The sequence below is a fragment of the Rhodnius prolixus genome, unplaced genomic scaffold (genome assembly GCF_049639745.1).
Source record: "Rhodnius prolixus isolate KJV_2025 unplaced genomic scaffold, Rpr scaffold_12, whole genome shotgun sequence".
In the NCBI taxonomy this organism is placed as follows: Eukaryota; Metazoa; Arthropoda; class Insecta; order Hemiptera; family Reduviidae; genus Rhodnius; species Rhodnius prolixus.
The window spans coordinates 17,014,594-17,039,975 of record NW_027411635.1 but is presented as its reverse complement, the minus strand read 5'-3'; the positions used below and the strand labels follow the sequence as shown (position 1 = coordinate 17,039,975).

The 25,382-nt window shown below is 33.5% G+C and overlaps 1 protein-coding gene across 2 annotated transcripts in view; it reads right to left on the bottom strand.

The window, feature by feature from the left end:
- The window catches only part of sas (stranded at second transmembrane protein), a 47,589-nt gene that overhangs the window by 19,179 nt on the left and 3,028 nt on the right, over positions 1–25,382 (bottom strand). The window lies entirely within an intron of this gene.

The following is a 25,382-nucleotide window of genomic DNA, read 5'->3' as shown; positions in this document are numbered from 1 at the left end:
TTCTCATCTCACGGCTTCTATTTTGCCGAGAAATGAACAAAGGGAGACATACTCAATACATTTAGGGATGACATTTGGAAGGGAGGAAAGAGATAAAGGTATTCCAGATTCTTTTCTCTCATTGCGGTACTTCTATAGCATAATCCGATTTGTCATGACTTCTGGTGAAGGATAGTTTGCCCAGGTCTTTGAAAATGAAGTCTCTAGGACAGTGATGGCGAACCTATGACCCGCGCAAGCTTTTTCACTGACCCACAATTGCTAGGCAACCATTTGTTTGTTTACGCGGGCCTGATTTAGATTTTCTTATTGTGTGGATAATTTATATTCTATCTGTATTTTTTTCAATCACGCATTGACACAAAAGTAATTTAAATGCTATCTATAAACTGTAGTTTGATCATTACAGTTCTAAAACGTAAATGACGACAAATGCTTTTGTAGTATTTGAATTAAAGCAAAAGTGTTTGCAAAATATCAACTCATATTTTGTTTGTTAAAAAAAATCGACAACCCAAAGCAAATAACCATATTTAGATTTTTCTTCAAATAAAACACACTTTTTTAAGGTTTTGTTCAGTTATGTTTGTAAAAAGAGACTTCCATAGCCACTTGTTTCGTCCCGTTTTACCCAGTTAAGCCAACTGAATTTTAAAGATGTTTAGTTTTGAAAATATTCAGTTTAAAAATTTTTAAACTTAACTCTTGTGCAAATGGGCATTAGTGACCCAAGAGCTAGTACTTTAAAAAAAAAAACTGAACAAAATTTGACCCACGTCTCAAAAAGGTTCGCCATCCCTGCTCTAGAATAATGGACTCCTCCAAGGAGGCCTTTCCCAGTAAAACGCGGCTTTTAGAGGGCAATGAAATTCCTACGAAAGCCTTTCTTAATGTTGGGCGTAAAGGCTTTTTTCCTAGAGTATCTAGGGTGAGTTGTTTTATCCCTGAGGAGCTGCGGGGGTTTCACCAATTCACTGGCTCTTGTGAGGAATACAATAGATATATTCAAAGGTTGCAGTGTATTCCCGCGTTTGATTTACAGTAGCTATTGTACAGTGAAATTAAATTATTTAAAGTATTAAACTCCAAAAATTGCGGAGCCTAAAGTTGGCAGAATCGAGAAACCAGTTTTTGGAATTGGTTCCCCTTGATTCAGATCTAAAGTATCCAAAGATGGTCTTGTTTTGCCCATCATTATGGAGTCTTCAACTTAGCCTTAAGAGGATTTAGACCTTCTTAGACTCCCCAAGTAGATATACGTTATTTTCACCTCTAGAATATGCCTTCTTGAAGAGGTAAGCCATATTCTTTCAATTAGAATTCAGTAATCACAACGTAAGAAGCTACAACCTATTACGTGTGTCACTAGATTTAGCTTTACGTATGCATCTAAAAGTCTACCTCTAATATATTCCTATTTCTAACACCAATACCGTTTGTCTGATTGAATGGCAATCTATCAGAATGAAAAGTTTTGGCTTTACCTATTTTCCACATCACACATCAACAAAAATTATTCTGGTTCATTTAAACTAAATAGACTGATGTTAGTTTCTTCAGCATAACTGATAGCGATTTCAGAGATATTCCTTTCTAATTGAAAGTAGAAAGCAAAGATCTGGTGCAGACACGCGTACGTCTATCACTTAACAAGTATTATACACCAGTATAATGCAATTATTACAATATAATTGATAAATTTTCTTGAAAAAAATGTATTTTTTTTTTTACTAAACAAAGTGGGGTACAATTGCTTGTTTATATAGACATAGATGAGTCGGGAAGTGATTGCTCTATAATCCCTATATCTTCCAAATTCAACTAATTGTGTTCTTCGTTCAGTTAAGATAATATGTAGGCGGTATAACTTCGTCTTGAAGAGGCAAATAAGAAAGAAGAATAACATGGTGATTTCCTGAGTTCAACTCCATCTTCGCCCCTCCAACAACAATGTTGCCCCCAAAAATATCACTAATTTAGATAAACATTAAATGGCAAATTTTATAAAAATTTACAAAAATGAGTGTGTAAGAAACCTGCTGGATATTGTAGAGGAGCAGAGTGATCTAACCATGGGCGATTCCTGGGGCATATACAAAAGAGACAAATCAAAATCGCCGTCTAATTGCAGATAACATTGATTCTCTGGAGCATACTTAAAAGAATTACGCTAAATATGCCGCAACAAAAAAAAAACAGTTCTTTGAACAACTTTTTTAGTATTTTTTTTTTTTTTTTTTTTGGCGCATCAACAGCTGAGGTTATTAGCGCCCGGAGCTTTTTCCAGTGCACTGCCGGCCTCCGGACAGTGTTCTCTCGTTACAGACAACACTGTCCATCACCGGACAGTGAGCTGTAAGAAGCTCCTAGGAAGAGAAAATCTAAGGGTCAGCTGCTGGATTCGAACCCGGGACCTCCGCGTGGGAGTCCAGTATGCTAACCTCATAGCTAATCCCTTCCCTAACTTTTTTAGTTTTTAATTTGGTTTGATAATCTATATCAGTTACTTTCTCTATCAGAACTAGCATTAAGCTAATAGATTAATATGTAATGACGGCGAAGAAAGAATCCTTGCAATACATTAAATTATTTCAATGTTGGCACTAGATCTGGAATGGATATCGAGAAAGCATTGGTGGATTAAAAGAATGTGATGATGTGAAAAAAAGAAGTGCAATTTGCAATGATGCGTTCGGATTAAATCATTGATAAATGGGATCTGATGATTAAAATGGATTTTTATGTTGAATCCTATAAAAGAGCATTAGTTACACAACGAAGTATTTTTTTATTGAAGCAATTATAGGCAGTGGATATTTGGACGCTTGGATAATCCCCTCGAGTCCGTAAGTCCTAATTGGTTTTAAAAACAGATTTGTACTTTGTTAGTTAAGGTTAGTTTTGAGTTTTTTGTCAAGTTGTTGCATGTACTAAATTTAGTAATGACATTATTTATTATTTCTTGATTTTTTTTGTATTAATTTTTCAAAAATAGAGCATTTGTTTTTTGTAATTTTCGGTAAAATGAAACTATATTCTCATTAGTAATGGGGCTGTTATTTATAATGATTTGAAATAATAATGGGAGATTTCAATAAGAGAGCAACTAGAGATTCCAATGGGCCTTATGTCAATGGATATTTAAAAAGTAACAAAAAAAAATGGAGAACGACGGTAATAACAGCAGTAACCGTCTTTTCCTCCGAAATCTATTAGATCTGGTTGTTGCAAAAAAGTTACAGTTATAAAGGAAGATTTGCCCAATATTTTAAAGAAAATTTGGGAATTTTATCTTTTATTGAAAAAGAGAAGAAAATTGTCAAAGTTTAGTGTTTTTCAACGTTACAGCTTTTTCGTACCGTTTTTGACGATCAACCCTTATACAACCGTTCCTACCAGACAGTTTTAATAAATTGTTGCCCGTAGGGTTGGAATTAAAACCAAACATCGACCAAATTCTAGATATATACTTGCTGTATAATAATCTAACAAATAATGTGCTTCTAAATGAATGTAAACAGATTTTTTAAGTTTATATCAAAGCCGTAATTAATTTCGGAAGATTTTTATTACCATCATTTGGCAGTTTGATCTTGATGGTCGGAATGGATTTTATTGAAACAGCCATAAACTGGATCATGTAGGGTGGAATTATTGTATTTAAATAAATACACTTTTGGAGATAGAATTAAATCATTGTGTAACCTAGAAGAAAGAATTGAGGATGTTTTTCATTTTAACAGCTATTTGCCCAGTTCTACAAGAATTTAGAATTCAGTACATTAATAAAAACACTGTTAACTTATGAGTAATTTATTACAATCTTAAATGGGAACAATTGGATGGATTTGGTTAGATATTTTGTAAACGGGCCTAGGCATACAGATACATGTTATTGAGTGAATTCAACTATTTGAGGCCAAATACTAGTTTTTATATCTCAGATATATTACGTTTGTCTGCTTTTGCTTCGAAGTTTAATAACCTCTGTTTCGTGTCAACAAATTAATTTTTTTTTTCTTTAGTTTCTTTTATTTCTCTGTTTTTCTAATTTATTTTGTTTGAAAATTGAGTCTTACCTACTAAGTATTTTAGCCAATTCTATTTTTTCTTGTGTTTTTTTCCCCCAATCATATAAAACGTATTAATGGAGTTTAATAACAAGACAACTCTCAGACGGTCGTCATGACCATGAGTAAGTCTATCGCTAGAGAATTAGAAAATAGAGAAGGATTTCTGCTGTTGATTCATCTTTTTGGTAATTAGATTTAGCTCATTATGTTTACCGTCCACAATCACCTATTGGGTTCAAACACCACCTAATGTTTTAAAATAGAATCTAAATAATACTGTCTGGCGTAAAATATTCACGAATATATGAACTGTAATTGTACCGTGAATTATTGGTTGAAGATAATACTGTATTTAAACTATGCGTGAGGCCAGTAGTGTACAGCTATTCTCTGGTACTTGGTAACTACAACGAGCTATTCGAGAAGGTAATAAGTCTTTTCAAAAGTAAAATAACTCAAATTATAAATATGCACATCCATAAACAGGATAACCGAAAGAATTAGGTATTGATTATTATTATTATTATTTTACTATTATCAATGTTGCAGCAATAACAAACAAAAGGAGAGGTTTCTGTAAATATAAAGAAGTTTTATCTATTTACCTAAAATGGCTTTCAATTATTTAATAACACATTATAGTGGATACAAATTGAAAGTTATAAAACTTTTAAAAAGAATTCTGACACCATAATATTAGATCAGAAAGGAACTGACCGTTACAAAAACCGTATGTACTAGAATTCCTTGATTCGTTACGTTTCATTGCACCTGATGGCACGTGTTAAATACATTTAAGTTCAGTATTGGTAAGTTACCATTCTTCTGCAAGTTTGAAAATAATTTTTTTTAAAAGGATTCATTTGGTGTGAATCAAACGCAGGACTTTTTATTCCCATCTATTCTCAAATTCTTGCCTTTAAATTTAAATTGTGCTGAAATAATTCTTATTTTTAGGATTTCCATAAGTTTTTAGCGATTTTTTGTTCAGTTATTTTGGCGCAAATGGCTCCTAGGGTTTTCCCCAAACTTTTATTTTCAATTATTTTTATTTGAAACGTTATCCCACGAAAATGTCTTTTGGGTATTCTCTGCAACCCCATTGGCATCGTGTACCTTCAAAATAATTCTGCCATTTTGTATATTCTAATATTCTGCCACGTTGCTTACATTAAAATAAAAGGAGGTAACTAGAAGAAAAAAACAATTTCTTAAAATCTGTAAGAACTTCGTTGATGCAAAAAATTACCCTTATAAACAAGGATGTGCAACATACTTTTTAAAGAAAATTAGGGAATTTAAATGTTTTAAAGGAGAAGATTAAAAAGAATAGCCAGAGTTGGGTACTTTTTTAATGTAACATTTTTCGCGCAGTTTTTGACGATCAACTCTTATAATTTGCATTTAAAAAAAAAAGAAAGTAGACATCTAAAAAAATAATCTTTAGTTTTAATTAAAAGAGTGTACATTGTTTATTTTTACATTTGTTAGCTTGTATATCTTCTTTGTGATCATGAAAAATGTTCATTAAAACTTCATTTTTTACTTAAGACCCGTCAGTATCTGGTGTTTTGGCGCCCGAAGCTTTCTCAGTTGATTGAGGACAGTGTACACTAGATAGCACCATCTATCACCTTAACAGTGGAGCTGAAGAAGCTCCTAGGAAGAGAAAATTCTATGGGTGCGAGCCTAGATTTGAACCCTGGGCGTCCGGTTTACTAGGCCATCATGCTAATCCATTCCACTTAGGTATTATTATCATTATTATCTAAGACTAAATAGATTTCCATTGTAACACAGGTAGATTTTGGGGACTATTAATATTTTTCTAAAACCCCTTTCAAACATGCACCTTTTAATTGTAACATTTCAAAATAGGGTATATCGGAAAACTTTAATTCTAAAATTCTTACTACACTTCAGTGTTAAAGACGCTAAAACAAAGAAAAAAAAAATTAAGGCAGTTCTTTTTGTTCCAGTTCAGTGGAAACAAGATATGAGACGGAACAGGCGAAGGGAATGCGTGGCCTCCTGGTATTAGGTTGCATGCGAGCTCTTGTGGCGAGCAAGTTAAACTGTGTCATTACTGGCGTACAGTTATGTGAAGACTCAATCAGTACGAATAAGTTCCACTTGGTTCTGCCAGTAACCCATTCACCTACCTACATTCCATACGTCCTAACGACTTATAATATGCAATCCGTTAAAATTAGATAACAATATTAAGTTCAATATAGTAAAGAAGTTTTGTAAATTGTTTATAACGAAAATTGCAAATGCATTAGTAAACTTTGAAACTCACCAATTCGAATGTTTACAGGAAGAAAATTTGTTCTTTTAATTTTTTTCAGGACTATTCGTTTCATTAAATAGGTTTCAAGGTCCCAGGAACGCAGGAAATCTTTGAATTGTCTAGGTCGACATAACCTTAAAGGAGAAAATGATTGATAGTTCATATTTATATTTTCATTAAAACAGCTCCATTAATTTACTTTACGTGTAGACCTATCACTTTTTTTTCGACACATATGCCGATATCCAACACATTATTGGTATCACTTTTGATCAAAAACCCATGTTTCCCAAATCTCTCGTCGTTCCATCCATATCCTTAAGCAGTTTAATAGTTCCCGTCAACTTTTTCCAATTAAGACCCGGCAACTCCTAGTTTCCTCTCTTATATTCCCCCATTTCGGACTATGGTTGTTTAGTGTATGGTGGTCTTTCTGGTGATATTGAAGCTAAGCTCAAGCGCCTCCATGAACTGCTTCATAAGATTTATTTTCAGCATTTCCAGAGACTCTCACATTTCGCACTGCTACGATGAGTTGAAGTGGCTATTTCCTGTCTATCGCCGCCAATATTTTTTGGCTTCTTTCCTTTTTCAAGTCATCCAGTCTCAAAGGTCTTCCTATATTTTTCAACTCCTTAGGTTTAAATCCTCCATCCATTCCCGTAATACTAGATCTCGCTCATCTGTTCTCTATATTCCCTCTCACCGTACCTCATCCTTTGACAAATCCTTCCTAATACGCGCTACCTCTCTCTGGAACTCCTTGCCATCATCTGTCCGCCATGCTCCTACCCTATCTATCTTTAAATCCCGACTATTCAGTTATCTCCTTTCTATTCAGCTTCCTCCGAAATTCTAATTGTTTTAATTTATTAAAACATGTCTGCTGTTATTTTGATTTTCACTTTTTGTAAGTACTTATTTATTTATTTATTTTCTGTTTAATCACAGGCCAAACTGTTAAGGCCTATATTTGTTCCTGTATTTATTCTTAGGAGACAATTGTCCCAGAATAATAAATTTCTTTCCTATTCTATTCTATTCTATTATTCCAAGTTGCCATCTAACCCATCATACCCTAATTCACATCTTCAGAAAATCTTCTTCTTTTTTTCTTTATTCAGTCGGCCTATCTTTTTCCCTCTTTGCTCTTCGGCCTTGAAGACCATCATCCATTCTCATTAGATATCCTTCTCACACCAATCACTTCGGTTCGATTTTTCCTGGATATTTTACATTAACCTCTATGATCTCAGAGCTGAGTAGATGTTGAATCCTGGAAATACCGCTGCTTCGTTTCCAGATATCCTTTTCCTTGTTCTACAATTTTTTACGCTTCGATTTTTTTTTTTGTTCCTGACGTATCCTCTCCTTATTATTCATCCTCCATGTCGAGTAGCATCAATGATATTCTTCCTCATATATTCTTTTTGTCTCCATTTGCATACTATTATTCTATAACACGGAGTTGATTGTTGTTTTATACTGTTGCTTGTTTTACAAGTTATATCGTTCTTAAACGTACCTTCTACATCAAGCAAAGCTCAAATATTTAAATGCTGTAGTGTATATTCAGTTTTAGGCTTGGTAAAATTTCTAAATATTATTCGAAAAACTCTTCATCCATATATAATCCTGATCTTCTTCATTGTGCTATTACTATCTGATCTTCCACAAACTGTAAAGAATCTAAAACATATTTCGCCATCTTTACTCTTATGCTTTAACGATTTCTCTTCTATTCTTTAAAAATGTCCTCCAAATAATTATAAAAGAATGGATTTTATTTATATCATTATCGTTGGTACACTGTTAGAAATAAGATTGAATAAGGTTGAACCACATTATCAGAATATTTTGATCATAATGTAACTAAAGAACCGGAATATACAGAAACGTGTAGGAAGAATTCTGAATAAAGGTAACAGAGGAAATAAATAGCATTCCGTTGGACCATTTACCTTGGGATTTTCCAAAAAGCTGTGTCATGGAGGAGAAAGTTTAAGGTGACAAAATGATTAGGAAATTTAAAAACTGAATTCTAGAAGTAGTTGAACAATAAGCTAATAATATTTAGTATCTAATTATGGCCGTGAGTGGTGAATATTTTAAAGTTTGTCCGACATCTCTTTAAAAGGAGCTACCTAATTTCACTAGTAATTTCTTCACTAGTTTTGAACATATTCTAAAATACATTTATAAGACATTCCTTACTTACAGCATTCACTACAATTTTATTTAGTTATGGGTGAATTTATTTAATAGCTACCATTTTTACTGGTATCGCTTTTTATTATTCTTTTAATAATGTCTAACTGTCCATATTTTGGGTTAGTACAAAATTAAAGAATTGGAATATAGATTGAAATGATCAAATACAATAACTTGCAGGTTATTTAGTTTTACCATGTGATAATGTTAACATGAAAGTTGATTTAGTCATCAGAATATCTGCATTATTTTCTAGCAATAATAGTAAGACTATATTTATCTTCAAGAGTAGTCATATAAATGTTTTGCTTTGTGAATTTTTCATTTTATTTTAGTGACTGATCCGATTATCTAAAGGGAAGAAAGATTATGCTAATTTCTCTCAGCTATCTTTCAGTTTAGTTCAGCACGCGTTAGAAATTAATTTAAAAAAAAATACAATAGTATTTTAGTTTTCTATTTAGAGATATCTAATTGAGGAAAATATTGACTGCTTAAATAGATCTAATTTCAGTTTGATTTATACTGCATTTTATGTTCGAAAATCAAAACCGCAGTTTTATTTGCGTCAAGATACGCAATTTAATTTTATTAAGCTGCTGGCCTAATATTAAGCTCAAAATGCATTATTAATGTAACTACTGTAAGCATTATACCGAAAATTAATTCTACAGAATTATGTACCATCTACGCGACAGACAAGAACTAGAATTCTTATTCCATCTTTTCTTTTCCTGCTCTAAATTTATTGGCAATTTTATTATTTTGATTTTCCCTTAATTTTTCGTTGGATACAGAAATAAGAGATCTGTTTTATTTTTTTTTTTTTTTAAAATGATTTAAGGCGCGCCATTGTCAGAGATTTATTAGCGCCCTAAGCTTTACAAGTGCACTGCACGTTGCCTCCGTGGTTCCCTCATTACAGACAACACTGTCCATCACCGGGACAGTGAGCTGTTAAGAAGCTCCTAGGAAGAGAAAAAGGTCAGCAGCTGGATTCGAACCCGGGATCTCTAGCGTGGGAGTCCAGTATGCTAACCTATTTTATTATTTTGTCAGAAAATACCGAAATTGTTGAATGAATAATTTTTTTAGTTCAGTTTTAAGTGAAAATCGTTGAAAAACTCTGCATTGTTTTATTATTATTATTCTTTTTCTCCACATTTGTGTTTTAATGTCAGGCCGAACCATTGCCCTAATACTATAGCTTTGCTTGAATAACGAATTATTTTATTTTTTGATCATCTAAGTATCTGATTTGCACCTTTCTTGAGGAAGTAAAAAAAAAAAAAAATGCGAGTTTCACAGGATATTTGGAAATTATAAGTTTTAGAATTGCAGAAATAGAAAGTTATGTGACAATTTCACAGCAATGTATGTTCACGAGCAGAGAAAGGATTGAAGTGAGATGTTCTAGTCTGGTGTGGAGTAAGGTCCACTCAGACGGATCTGGCTGTTAGAAAGTGGTCCCCTTCACTTTACCACAGTACAAACTCTCTAATAATATATCTTAGCGCAATAATAAATACAAAATTAATCATCACATTTTCTCCTTCATTTGGTGAAGCTATATAATAAAAGAAATACAAGTATCATGTTATTATATTATACTTCAGTGTCCCGGTTGTTGTAAAGCATTCTAACAAATCATATTTTCAGTTCCTCTAGAACTCTCCCGAAATAAAATTAAAAAATACTTATGTATGGGAAAAAATATACTGTAGTTTTATGGGCTGGATAATTATTCTTTGTTTTGTTTAAAGATTGTTGGTGGCGCCATCTTTCATACAGAAGAATTAACTCTAAATAACTCGGAAATCTATTCTCTAAAATCGTATTTTATCGATTAACTAATTGTATATAGCTACAAATTTAAAGGAAATCTAGAAAAGGAGAAGTCCATTATGTAGAAGTTGCTGAATATCGGTTTCGAAACGTGTAAGTATTTAGGTGCCATGTTAGATTAGTAAACTGAGTTTTTTATTTCGCTTATCAAGGAATTAAGAAGGCACCGTCTGAGAGATTATTCAGTCAGCTGAGGCACAACAAAAAATTGAGTGGTGGAGGTCTTTTAAAAAAAAAGTCTGTGTAAAGATCAAATACAGTAGCTTACTTCAAACATGGTTGGTACTTTTTTTGTTCACCAGACAATTGTCGGCAATTTAAGAGATCTATGCTTTTTACATGGATCACTGCATTAACCACTGGTTCTGCAGGTATTGTTTGATAGGTAGTGTCTTTCGATGGATTTGGAAGTTACAAAGTTTGCTTGTAAATCATTTTTTTTTTTAAAGAATGGATGAAACAATGAGCTTTGGTAGTATATTAAAAAGAATTCATTGACGGACGGTGTTAGAGGATTATTAAATAGGAAAGGAAGATAAAAAGAAATTCGTTCAAGATCACCAGGAGGAATGGATAAGTCCTGGGGGTTCTACGCCTTTGAAAGAAGAGATAAACGCACAGTTTCTACATAATGCGACACAGATTCTTTTTTACTGATAAGTAGCTACAGACTATTGTCCGAACTAAATGGCTAAAAGAATGAGATGGATTCGGTAAAAACAATCGTTGTCGCTGCGTTGAAGAGGAAGTAACAGAATACATAATCTTGGAATTTGCTTATGAGAATGGTCGCGTAACACGTTGAAAATTTAACTACGTACAATGCTTTTAAATTTATTGAAGCTACGAACGTCTTTCAAGTTATTTTGGGTTATATTATTGCCAATTATCATCTATAAAAACTTTAATAAACGTTTCAACAGTAACCTAGGGTCCATTCCACAGTATCTACAAAAAAAAATCTTCCTTATAGCATGTACATTGGAAATTAACTAACATTTTGAGAATATTTTCTTAACATTGCTAATAATTATAGTTATATAACTGACTTATTCATAAATCTTCTGTCTTAACTGCCAAGAGGTTGCCAAAAAGGTTCTTGTTTTATATATCAATTTTTAGCATTTAGTGCTACCTGTAAGTTCTAAGATCTAGTTATCATTGTTTGTGAATAAATGTAGTCGTCTTTAACAGTTGAAATTCAGATCAACCTATTTTGATTAAATCCACTACAAATTTTCTCCTTAGAAATTCATCCCAATTCAAAAAATATGTTAATAATATTCGATAAATGTTTCAGGTGATGAGATAAAACAAAGAAAGTACATTAAAGTTTTTTAAAAAAACTCAAAGGAACTCAAGAATTGACGAAGTTTTCCAATTCCAAGACATCATGTATAACCGGCGAAACTCTGCAGCAAGAAAGAAGTATATATACAATTCCCCAAAGTAGAAAAGAGTCAAGGCCGTGGCATGAAGTTAAAAGAACTAACTAACCTTGGAGCCAGGCACACTCAGGTAGCTTCCAATTCAACTCACCAAAATAATACATAACCAAACCGAACAGAAATATGTAAAGTTTTGTTTTGAAATGATGAAGGTCACAATATTTTTATATTTTTGTTTCTTTTAATTGATATTTTTTTCTGATTTAAAATTTAAAAAAAAATCACGACCTGAACTGTACACCCGGCTTTAACCTTTAGCCCGACAGAACTGGCAGATTCACCTAATAGTGCATCTTTGATCAACCTCAATATGAACTTAACAAATATATTCTTGTTCTTTCTTTTGCATGAGAAACTTTTATGCTTGTAAAGTTTTTTTGCTTTATCAGCTTTCAGTATGGTCTACTAGGTCTCGAAGTCATAAAATCGACGCTGGACAGAATCAGAAGTGTATAAGTGGAACTGTAAACGTGACATTTCTTAAGATAGAAGCATACTCTATAAGAAACACCTTTTTTTGCCGCTCGCTAAAACTTCTTCTCTCAACTTTTGCAGATAAATAATTACATGAGTTTGTATCGCTAATGGGCTATCCAAGTAACGGGATGGTTAGTCACATCCGGACTTACTTTCACACTTGTTAACCCTAATGGGCCTTTTAGGGCGTGGAATGGTTCTCAAAGTATTTAGTAAATAAATTAATTAATATTTAAGTTCTAATTAGTAAAATCGGTAAAATAAAGTAAAGCTTTAAAAAATTGTAGAAAACAAGTGAATGTAAATGGTCTACCCTTTACCAAATATAAAAATATAGCAAGCTACACCGACAAAATAAGGAAGCACCGAGCCGTAATTAATTATTAAAGAGTGTAGCTCTCAGCTAGGTTAGCAATAGTTTCTCGATCAATCCTCCAAACCTAAGCTATGAATCCATATCTGGGTGCCAAATGGAATGGCTAGACCAGGGGTCCCTAAACTTTTTACCCAGGGGGCCAGTTCACTGTCCCTCAGACTGTTGGAGGGCCGGACTATATATATATGTATATATATATATATATATAAATTCAAATAGAATATTTAAAATAAAGAACAAGTAAATTTAAATCACCAAACTGCCCAGTATTTCTGTGGGAACTATGGGACCTACTTTTAGGCTAATTAGATGGTCAATGTCCGGTTTAGTTATAGTTGCTTTGCCTTCCTTCCTACTTCTGCTATTTGATTTTACACTGTTTTTGGAGCTGTGACGCGTGCATCCCGCGTCATCGGAAATAGTACTGTACATGAGCGACGCAGCGCTTTGCGGCACCGCCACATATAGAGGCTCCTCTCACTGACCACCAATGAAAGAGATGCCACTTCCGGAAGTACGGCGGGGGCCGGATAAATGTCCTCAGGGAGCCGCATGTGGCCCGCGGGCCGTAGTTTGGGGACCCCTGAGCTAGACCATACATCAATATCGCTATAGATAAAAAGAGATATGTAATCTAGCTGAGGCGAAGCATCTTATTCACGAAGATCACTCTGACTGTAAGTTATAGCTAAGACCAAGTTATAGCTTCGTTTTACTTCGTAAAAAATAACCGCGGACTAGAGACAGAAAACGCAGCATACACTAACACCAAATCCAGACGGCTTGCCTGATGAAAAAACTCACGTAGAAACTCACACAAAAGAAAGCATTATAAATCGTTGTTGATCTCGTAGGAATTTTGTACTAGATTATCATAGATGCATGATAAGATAGCCAGTTTCAAATAAAGTAAAAAGTTTCGATTATTTTAAAGCAAGTGAAATGTTTGAAAGTGAAATAAAAGAAATATTTCTAGTAAACAAAACGCAATCATTAATTAAATTAACAGGTTGTTTACAATTAATTAAGTAGAACAAATGAAGCTCTAGATAGTACAGATGGTTGCACAAGAGTGCTGAGATAGAACTCTAGTCTACAACTCTATAATAATCAAACTAACCGGCTAGAGAAAATAAAGGAAAGGAGATAAAAAAAAACGCAGCTAAAAAGTCTGTAGAGATTACAGAACGAAATCTACCTGCTAACTAGACGGACAGCTCCATGTTTCTTGTCTTTAAAAGCTCCACTTTGAAGAAAACCAAACATCTTAACACTTCAAAGCAAGACTGTTTGGTCCAGCAAGATTTTGCGTGCCAACAAAAGAACAGGGAATGGAAAAAAAACAACTAAAAAACACATTTTGGAAACTCACACGTGCTGCAAATTTTCATATTTATATAATGTTTTTAAAACCTGTTTCAGTATATCTGTCATTTCTTTATTTCACACCTTTTAAAAAACATTACAAGATTTTCCACTTCAGACTTTAGACTGCCATTTATATGTAAATCACAATTATTTAAAACGCCAAAATTATTAAGTATTATTTCCTATAAAACTTTGAAAAATTGGTTTATTCGTAGATAAATAACTGATGTCATTAGCATACTTAAAATCTTTAGAAATCGCTTTGTCAAATGATACATTCGTATTCAGTTTATTTATAAATATTGCGACACCAAGAAACGGAAATACGAAAGTAAAAGTATAACTACACAAATATATATATGTATTAAATACAAAACTGTCCAGTGAACTAGCCGTACCAGGTTAGTAAAGCTGTAATGGAATTCATGAAATCTCATTAGCATGTAAACCATGAGACCTAAAAAGTCTTCGGCGTCTTCTTTCTCAATTACAACTTCACCGTTTTGTTATTATACAAACAATACAAATATTCTTCGCTATATGGATGGCCGCTCTAATAGTATTGGCCAAGTAACTACCGTTAGTAAGATATTTGTGACCCATTCTTATCAACTTATTTCTCCTTGAATTCCTTCATCTTCTGTTTGTTTTGCAATATTTATTCCGGTATCTTTCCTTTTAAAAGGAATAACTAAAGAACAAAATTCAGATTTGTCACAAATGACTTTTATCTTTATATTTAAAGCTTCTATGTTGCAGTTATAAGGATTTCATTCATTCTTCTAGGTCTAGGTCTATTACAGGATATATTCATGTTGAGTTCCACTGAATGCAACAAAAAAGTGCATTAAGATAAGTAGCATTCTTCACTAGTTTTTAATGAGATATTAATTCTGACGAATCTTTAGCTTTGGTCAGTCTATAAATCGACTTTAAGCCAACGTTTTCAACTATATTTAGTTTATCTGCAGGGTTTTTGTTTCATATTGCAATCGTAGGTGACTTGTAAAATCCCAGATCGCTGCTAGTATTTCTTCCGTGTTGTCTAAGCTTCAATTGAAATAAGATGTTCTTGGCCAGACTTCGATATTATTTATGAAGAATCATGAGTTTTAGTCAGTTTATAAATAAGAAGGAAACCTTTACCCAAATGTTTCGAACTATATTTTAGTTCATCTTTAGTGCTACAAAACCAATCCGACAGATCTAAGAGTTCTCAGATTATCATGGAATAACAAAGACATTATTCACAATTCGAGTTAAAAATAATAGAAAACTTAATTAATCAGAAAAGCTATTGACAGTAGCTAAAAACTAACTGCCACAGTGATAAATGCTAAATAGGGTGTTTTGTACAAATTTTATATCTAGTAGTGTGTCTATCGGACCTACGAATCAGTCAAAAATTAAAAAATCCCGTACTATTTATTATGACATTAATAGAGGACTGCGACAAGGTGATGTTCTGTCAACCATATTGTTTAACCTTAGTTTAGAAAAGGTCATCAGAAGTATTAAGGTAAACCCGAATGGTACGATCTTTGAACGATCCATTCAGTATTTGGCGTATGCGGATGACGTCATATTAGTTGGAAGGACTTTTAGAGCTTTGGAGGAGAGCTATGAGCAGTTAGAAAAAGAGGCAAAGTCCGTTGGCTTACGAGTAAACTGTGACAAAACCAAGTACATGTTAGCTTCAAGGTTTGACAGCAGAATATGTCGGTTAAGTTATGTGAACATCAACGGAAATAAGTTTGAAAATGTTAAAACATTTAAATATTTGGGAGCCATATTCACAAAGCAGCGGGATGTGAAAAGTGAAATTCAAGAGAGGTTGGCTGCAGGTAGCAGATGCTTCTTTGCATTGAGCCGGATAATGAAATCAAAGTCCATTTCACGTAAGAACAAACTCCATATCTATAAAGTTATTATCCGGCCGGTTGTAATTTATGGATCAGAGACATGGCTGCTGAACCGGAGCGATAGTAACATGCTAAGGGTTTGGGAGAGGAAGATTTTAAGGAAAATATTTGGCCCTAACCTGAAGGACGGAGTTTGGAGCATTAGGAAAAACAGGGAGCTCAGTGAGCTTTACGCGTCGCCAGACATAGTAGCTGAAATTAAAGGGAAAAGACTTGACTGGCTGGGGCATGTAGAGCGCATGGATAGGGATAGTATTACAAGTAAGTTGTACAGAAATAAACCTGAAGGAAGAAGAAAGGTCGGCAGACCGAGGAGAAGGTATAGGAAGTTGAAGAAGATATTGCCAAGCTGGGCATAGCACGATGGAGGTATAAGGCAAAAGAGAGAGAAGACTGGAGGAAAATTACTAAGGAAGCCAGGGCCCTACAAGGGCTGTAGAGCTAAAAAAAAAAAAATTATGAATAATTATTATCTCATGGTATTGTTTGTATTGCAAAGAAAACAAGACAAAGTATTGTCAATTTCAGTTCCATTTTTTTTTTTTTCCAAGCTTACGACATCAATTAAGAAGTCCTTATTTATTCATAATGGTTTTTATTGCTTAATTAAATACTGTACTTAAAAAGTTGTTTTTTTTTTTTTAATTTTTACCTTATAGGTGGAATACAGGGTGTACACGGAGGAGTGGTCGAAACTTCGGGAGGTGATTCAGCAGCTCAAATGCAACAAATAATATGCTATTCACTTTGGCCCGATTCTCAATAGTGTCCAAGATATTTGTATTTTTAACTTTTCCGTCGATATTCGCGTTTTCCACCCATAAAAACGGTCGTAACTTTTTTGTCCTTTATCCTACAACAAATCTGCTTATTCCAAACGAAAGAGCATTAAATTTCCTATAAATATGCTTAACCCAGAGCCTCAAAACGTTTCTTATTAACTATGAAATTTGTACTTTAATGTCTAAAAAATGTCGATGATTTCTGTTTAAAATTTTCAACTGTATTTTTTCAATGATTAATGAATCAAGGAGTCACCCGATTACAGAAGAAGTTGTGCATTTATTGAGCTTCAAAAGCAGATTTGTTGTAGGATAAAGGGCAGAAAAGTTACTACCGTTTTTATGGTAGAAAACGCGAATATCGACGGAATAGTTAAAAATGCAAATATCTTGGACACTATTTAGAATCAGGACAAAGTGAATAGAATATTTTCTGTTGCATTTGAGCTGCAGAATCATTTCCCGAAGTTTCGATCTCTCCTCCGTGTACACCCTGTATATACAATGAGTTAAAAAAAACTTTTAAGTGTTGCTAGTTTCTTTGGTTGTGACTATTTCAGTATTCTGCCCTATTTCAATCTTATTTTGTATTATTTTATGCCAAAGTTTATTTTGATTTAGCGCTAAGTTATCTTCGTTACCAAATACCCAAATCGTCACAATCAAAGAAGCAATCAACAGTTACAGTTTTTACGCTAGCTACCAGGTAAAAACAAAAGTTCAAATACAGTTTTTAATTATGTAATCAAAACCAGCATGCCACTAATTATTAATCAGTGTAAACCTTGAAGATTGATCTAATGTTTGCCAATTATAAACTACAGAGTAAGAATAAAAATTAGCGATGATTCCTTACCTTTGGATGTATCAATCTTTCCTCTAAAAAGATGATTTTTTGATGAATAGAGAATGGCGCAAAAACTGTTTTTATATATTTGATTTTGTAAAATTCGATGCTCATAATTATTTTATATTTTACAACCAACTCACTTACAGAAACTTGTAAAAATAGTTTGTATGAAGAAAACGTAATAATAAAAAAAATATAAATAGAATTTTGTAATATCAAACTTGAATACTTCTAGGGAAAGCTTGCTATTCCAGTCAATATATTAGTGAAATTTTAAAAGTGAAAAATAAATTTATATAAATTGTGTTTACATCTGCGTATGTTTATTATGATTTCTATTTGTTTTTTGCCAGGTGAAGACGATTAAGACAAGTGTTCAAATGTCAAGATCATCTAGAATGGCACACATAGCATCCGTATCATATGTAAATGCTTTTCTTTTTTTTAATTAAAAATAAAAAAAAAAATTCGAAAGTAGCCGTTACTTTCGTTGCATTTATTGTACATTTACCTTCAATTCTTCCGAGAAAGTTTCATTTAAAAGGAGGTCCTTTAGGAAAGGATAATATTACGTTTCTAACCTGAAGAGATATTTCCAAATTTCTGGCCAAAATCCTGAGATTAAAGTGAATAATTTTTTAAAAAGTTATGCGTAAATTAGGAATCCACAGAACTACGTTTTATTCTTTGAACTAGGCGTAATAATTTTACCTAATTGTTCAAGAAAGAACATCTAAATAAAATAGTTATTACAAAACTATGATACGAAAATATTATCTTGAAAAATGAATAACTTACTAAAAACAAACGCATTAAAAACAAAAATAAGATTTATAGAATTGATGATAAAAAAATTAATGAAAGCAAATGTCAAAATGTTACCTTCACTTTAACTTTAGATAACTTTTCCTTCTCTGAAATTCGAGGGTCGTTTGAAAAGTCCGTGCAAAAATAAAAACTACTTAATTTTTTGGGTTAAACCTTTTTTATTTTTCAACATAGTCTCCTTTTAGGCTTATACACTTCGTCCAACGCTGCTCTAGTTTGTTGATCCCTTCCGAATAATAGGATTTGTCCAAGTCTGAAAAATAGCCATTCGTTTCTGCAATCACCTCCTCGTTTGAATAAAATCTTTTTCCCGCCAGCCATTTCTTCATATTGGGGAACAAATAGTAGTCCGAGGGAGCCAAGTCTGGAGAATAGGGGGGATGTGAAACGAGTTGGAACCCTATTTCCATTAATTTTGCGACCACAACTGTTGAGGTGTGAGCTGGTGCGTTGTCGTGATGGAAAAAGGACTTTTTTGTGGGCAAATCGTGGGCGTTTTTCTTGCAGCTCGGTTTTCAAACGGTCCAATAACGATGAATAATATGCACCTGTAATAGTTTTACCCTTTTCCAGATAGTCGATGAGGATTATTCCTTGCGAATCCCAATAGACAGTCGCCATAATCTTTCCGGCCGAAGGAACGGTCTTCGCCTTTTTTGGCGCAGATTCCCCCTTGGTAACCCATTGTTTAGATTGTTCTTTGGTCTCAGGAGTGTAGTGATGTATCCATGTTTCATCCACAGTGACGAAACGACGCTTAAAGACCTGCGGATTCTTCTGGAACAGCTGCAAACCGTCCTTGCAACACTTCACACGATTTCGTTTTTGGTCAAGCGTGAGCAATCGCGGCACCCATCTTGCGGATAGCTTTGTCATGTCCAAATGTTGATGCAAAATATTATGTACCCGTTCATTCGAGATGCCCACAGCACTAGCAATCTCACGCACCTTCACTCTTCTGTCATCCATCACCATATCATGGATTTTATCAATGATTCCTGGAGTAGTAACCTCAACAGGGCGTCCAGAACGTTCAGCGTCACTTGTGCCCATATGGCCACTCCGAAAATTTTGAAACCACTTATAAACTGTTCTAATCGAAGGTGCAGAGTCACCATAATGTTTATCAAGCTTCTCTTTAGTCTCCTGAGGCGTTTTGCCTTTCATAAAGTAGTGTTTAATCAACACACGAAATTCTTTTTCGTCCATTTTTTGAAAATCACTCGACTTCCTCGATTCAAACGAATGCCAAACACAAAGAAATAGACCGATCTGGCTGAAACTTGGTGTGTGTTCTTCCAAGAGATGCTACTAACTAAACATAACCTCGATACGCGCCAGTGGTGCTATCTCTCTGACTTTGCACGGACTTTTCAAACGACCCTCGTATAACCAGACTCTTTGGCTATATATCGACTAAAGACATGGAACTTACACGACTTAAAAGACAAGAAATATACATAAACCACAGACTTATATCTGTCAAAATAACTTTTAAGACAGATAATAAAAAAAATTATCAAAACTACGGTAACAATCTTCTCAAATATACAGCACTTATTAAATCGATTTGGATGAATACCATCCAAATCCTCTGGACAATCATCAAAGCGTTTTATTGTTATTTGTGTATTCAATACATGAAAATTCCACAAAACTTTACCCTCTTTTGTCCGCAGCACTGCCCCCCATCCATATAGCCCTCCCAGACGGCCTCGAATGCCAGTGGCTTCATGATTTCTCGCTAGAAATAATGACAATGAGTGACTATACAGTTATGAGTGCTACCACTGAGCAGACTGGGTCAATTCTGATCTTTCATTATTATTATTATTACGATTATTTTCATTGACATTGTATTTACTTAAAGCCGGTGTAAATTTCAATTTAAAAAAATTAAATAACTTATGGTCTTCACTTACAGTAAACAAAATAATTATTTCTGCTACCTTAAACCCTTTGAAAACAGTCTGCATTTAAAAATATTAGAAATCAGTACACCTACACGGTATGAGCTAATAACAATGACATTTCCAAGCGGAAGTGGACTTGGTCTTTGTGTTCACGCTTGTGCTGAAAGTAGAAACAATAGAAGTGGCAATAATAAAAAGTACGTTTTAGGCCTGCTATTCATTTAGATTTTTAAAGAATATTTGGACAAATTTATTACGTAATTTTTCGTTGCTCCTTACCGAGGTTGTTTTTTTATTCTGTGCGAGTCAGCGTTTTGGTTTGTCTAAAATTGTTTTTTTGTTTTCCCCTTTCTTTTGTGAAAATACTTGACGAACTAACCTAACAATCAAATTAGTATTACAAATTTTACAAGAACTACTTACTCTACATCCTCGTTCAGGGGAAATGTTCGATTTTTTGGCAAAGAATATACCACTTGAGAACATGAAAGTGTTTATTTAATTCGCATTTATGTGCTCAACGTAACTCAAATATCCAAGTTAATGGTTTGTCGTGGTACCATAAGCTAGGCATCTCCCATACAGTGGTAATGATGTGGTTGAACATCAAGATCAAGAAAACGCCATTGGCATGAAATATATTTGCGTCTTGAGTCTTTTGAGTAAAGCTTTCAGGAAAAAGAGACATTACCATAGATTTGATTCTTAAAAAAAAAACAAAAATTTGCACAAAACAGGGTAACTCAAAGTAAGGTCTATTTGAAGAAGAAAAAACGATTTCTGAAAATGCCGTTTTTGCCCATTTTTGGGCAACACTTTCCTCAAAATCTAATTGACCTGGGTTTTTACCAAAAATTACAGTTAAAAAGGAAGATTTGCCCTAAAATTATAAAGAAAATTGTCAAAGATTGGGTGTTTTTCAAAGTTACGCTTATTCGTGGCAGTTTATTGACAATAAACCCTTATACAACTGTCCTACCGTGCAGTTTTAATGATTTATTCTGATTCTACCAATGATTTTTGCCTGATTTTGCAAAAAACCTGTCAATAAATATTTGCTTTAGATTGAGCTTAAATTGAAACATTCTTCTAGGCAGGAAAATGCATTTTTGGGCATTAAATCACAAAAATGAAGACAAAAAAAATTAAATCTACATTGTGTGCGAGAAAGAATGAGGACACTTGCTAAATTATACCTCAGAATACACTATGTTTATTTTTATTGTTTTATTCAGCAAGGAGTGTCTGTTGTATGCAGGCACTTGGGGAGTAGCGACCCCACTGATTTTACCCCAGCTCAGTACACCATGCACATTTATCAGAACACTATATACCACATAAACACTAAATTCACTTTACACAACAAACCGTAGGGAGTTACTATGCCTAGGGGACCATCAAGCTGGTCTACCCAGCTTGGTTGTACCAACAAGGTAATGGATACAATTGGAAGATCTCTCACTAGTCCGAGAAATAATGGAAACAATAAAAGAAAAACGGATCTCGAAAACTCTTTAGCAGTTTCAAGAGTTTTGAATAAAAAAGAACACTCGGTATTTGGTTAATACTTAACATCAAAACCTATCGACATTCTTTAAGGCAATACAAATCAGGTCCTGGAACAGTTAGAGTAATGCATCTAGTAAATTGAACAACCATTAAATAAATATATCACATTTTGGCAGATAAACCATTGTCTATTCTACAGATCCATCGAATGGAATTACAGAACAGAACCAGTGGAATTCAAAGAATCAAACAACTAAAATGCTCATTGTATTTCAAGCCAATGGCGTCTCCTTGATCTCGACGTGGAGAGGCTGTATCATTAAGCGAAAAGCGACAACACTATCTTAAGATAATGGGGTGAAATCCAATCTGACGTAAGGGAAATACAAATCGCTTTGCTAGGAAATCTATCAAAAAAGTAGAGTTACTACACTGAAATAATCTCTAAAAAAAGAAAAAAATGAAATAATAAGCACAAACGGTAAAGATGAGATTACGAGACCTTCTGTTTCATCCGACAATCGCAATTATTGTATTACTGGCAGATAACAACATCCGAAGAATCGTTCCAGGACCAAACTGACATTATTTGTTGTAAGTCAGGAGCAAAAACATGAAAAGAAAATTGCTTCCAAAGTTGGCAGTCCTGTTTTTGCAATACGACTGAAATCTATAATTACTATCTTCTAGTTACTATAAATACTGAAAAGTATTAAGGCTGATTGCTATACATAGTTATGATTGGAAGTCCATAGTTGCAGGTATTGCCCATATTAAGTTTTATAGCATTAAAGATATATCGTGTGATGTTTCAAAATCAGCAAATGTATCTAAGAGAATACAGGACTTAAGCGAGTTATTTATTCTGCTTACATTGTCTTGACCTCGGTCGTTATGTCATGATATCACTTACATAATGTATTAATAAAATATACTAGTAATCGATATAAATAAATGTGATATTGTCGCTCCAAACACGGAGTTAATTACTGCTTTTCTCTTACAGTTGTACAAGAGAGTACTTGTTGCTTACAAGTGAGTATTGAGAACTTAGTAGTATTTTAGATCTTGACTGTTGTAAAAAACTTCTGCTCAAAATTAGGACTCCACCATAATTTATTTTTATTTATTTCTTGTGAGAGGAACAAAATTGATATTTCACAGGATGCTATGAAGCTCCCTGATTTTGAAAATGTTTATGATCTGCAAAACTTCAGAAAGCTCCTGTTGGATATTATTGTTGCTCCTGATTTTCTAAGATTTCAGCCGAAACTCATGAGTTTTCAGATTTTCGCAGTTTTCTTTAAAAATCAATGATTTTTTTTTTTTAAACTAAGTTCAACCATTCGTTAGAGTGTTTTAATTTTTGGATTTTGTCCTCATTTAAGTGAAGGTGCTTTAAACCAATATTGTCAATCGAAACACCATTTTTTCAGTGCACAACCACCGAGCATTTGTCTCTCCTTACAGACAAAACTGGGTTGTTAAAGAATCTTCAAGAAAGAGGAACAACTTATGGGTAGCATGCCCGGATTTGAACCTGTAAACTTTGGCTTACTAGTCCGTCACGCTACCAACTGAGCTATTCCCTTCCCTCCTACGCTTATTTATTTGCAACTTTACTTGAGAAAAACAACATTTTTAAACAAGTGCATTATTAAAAAGCCAAGTTTGAAAAAAATCGATCGAATGGTAGTGCTATTTTAGAGTAATGTATTTTTGGAATTTTTTCCAGAATAACTGGATATATTTGATTCAATCCAACTCGGAATACTAACTAATCATTTAATATTATAAGTGATACTCTACGATATAAATCCTTCTTGCCAACAAAATAATAAACAAAAATTCGACTAGAATTTAAATTATTATATGCTTGAAAAATATAAAGGAAAAATTTAAATAAAATAATTAAATTAACTTTATAATTAGAGGAAAAGAACGTAATCAGATTTATGTAATAACTGCACCCATTAATACAAACATGTATTTACAAGCATTGATTATTTAGATTATATATTTTTGTAACCATGATCATTTGCTAATTTTCCTGTACTAGGACACTTTAAACAGGAAATTAACGAGCCATGTGCTTAGATAAAATCTGTTTACGAACTTTTACACAGCCGCAATGGAGCTACAGAATTGATGCAAATGAAAATGAAGTGGTAGTTATTTTCATTATGGTTAAAGGATCAGGATAGTAAAAATGACGATCTCTTTCTTAAGAAAGAGCCCTGTAAAAGCACATCGTGTAAAATAATGTTTTCAACTGAAGGGAACACAACAAAGTAAATAAATATGGTATAAACCATAGCAGGATTAATTTTTTATGATTGTAGTTTACGTTCATTTAAAAAAAGATCGTCGCTGTTGTGTACCTTCAAAAATATAATTCAAATTAAAAGATTTTCCACCAAAAATGATAGGTATAGAAAACTATCTCTGAGCTAAAAATAAAGAAATAAGATAAATCAAGCAATTTCCTTCGAACGCTACGTATTTAATTATCTGTAATACTACAAGGTGGACTGTAAAAATCAATGCTCCTATAAATCGAAAGGCCTACTGATAATATAACTATCAAAAAATTAATTTTTCTAGAACAAAATTAAGCCTAATTTTTCAGGCGGGCTTTACATCCACAACTACCGATTTTAACTACAAAGTTCTCATATTAAACATTAAATAAAATCCAAGGGCCTAGACCGGGAATATAGCCTAGTACCGCAATAGATATTAGCTTTACAGGTCTCGCCTCTAACCGCTCAGCTACAGGGGTGCATTTATTTGAGTAATTTATTCCACCATATTTAAAGCAATTGAAAAAATAAAGCTTCCATTTTCATTAACCAACTCATTGTATAATACTCATGAACATTATAAAGTGATAGAACCACCCATAACATTGAAAACGCTGTTTAGAGAAATGTATAACCATTTCTAGAATCAGGGTTGGTTAAATTGTGATCTGAGTGACGACTACTGAATATTGTACTCTAAGCGTTTTTAGTATTGAGTTCTGAATTCGTATAATGAATAAAACAAATTATGACTGAAATTGGCAATAATATTTTACCCTTTTGAGTAAATACAGATTATCTACCGATATATCCTCAACAATACACTTCAGGCACTTGGGCAAATCATCTACAAAGAGTTCTGCAAAAAAAAGATGATGCTGGAAAAATCCATGCGATTTATTGATGAGCCTAATAAAGCATGCCCTAGTTTTTGGCAGGCTCAATGGGAGTCATTTCTTTTGGAGCAAGGCTAATGCTTGCCCCAAACAGTGCCTTTATATTCACTCCAAGAAACACTCATTGCTAGCAACGGTGACAGTTCTTTGATAATCTATTCCAGGTGGGATTAGGGTAGCTTCAATCAGCGTTAAGTGGTCTAGCTGTTTGTTATACCGTACATCCCGCATAACAAAACTTAATGATTGTTTAGGCAACTGACATCGCAATGAATGTGTCTTTAAGTC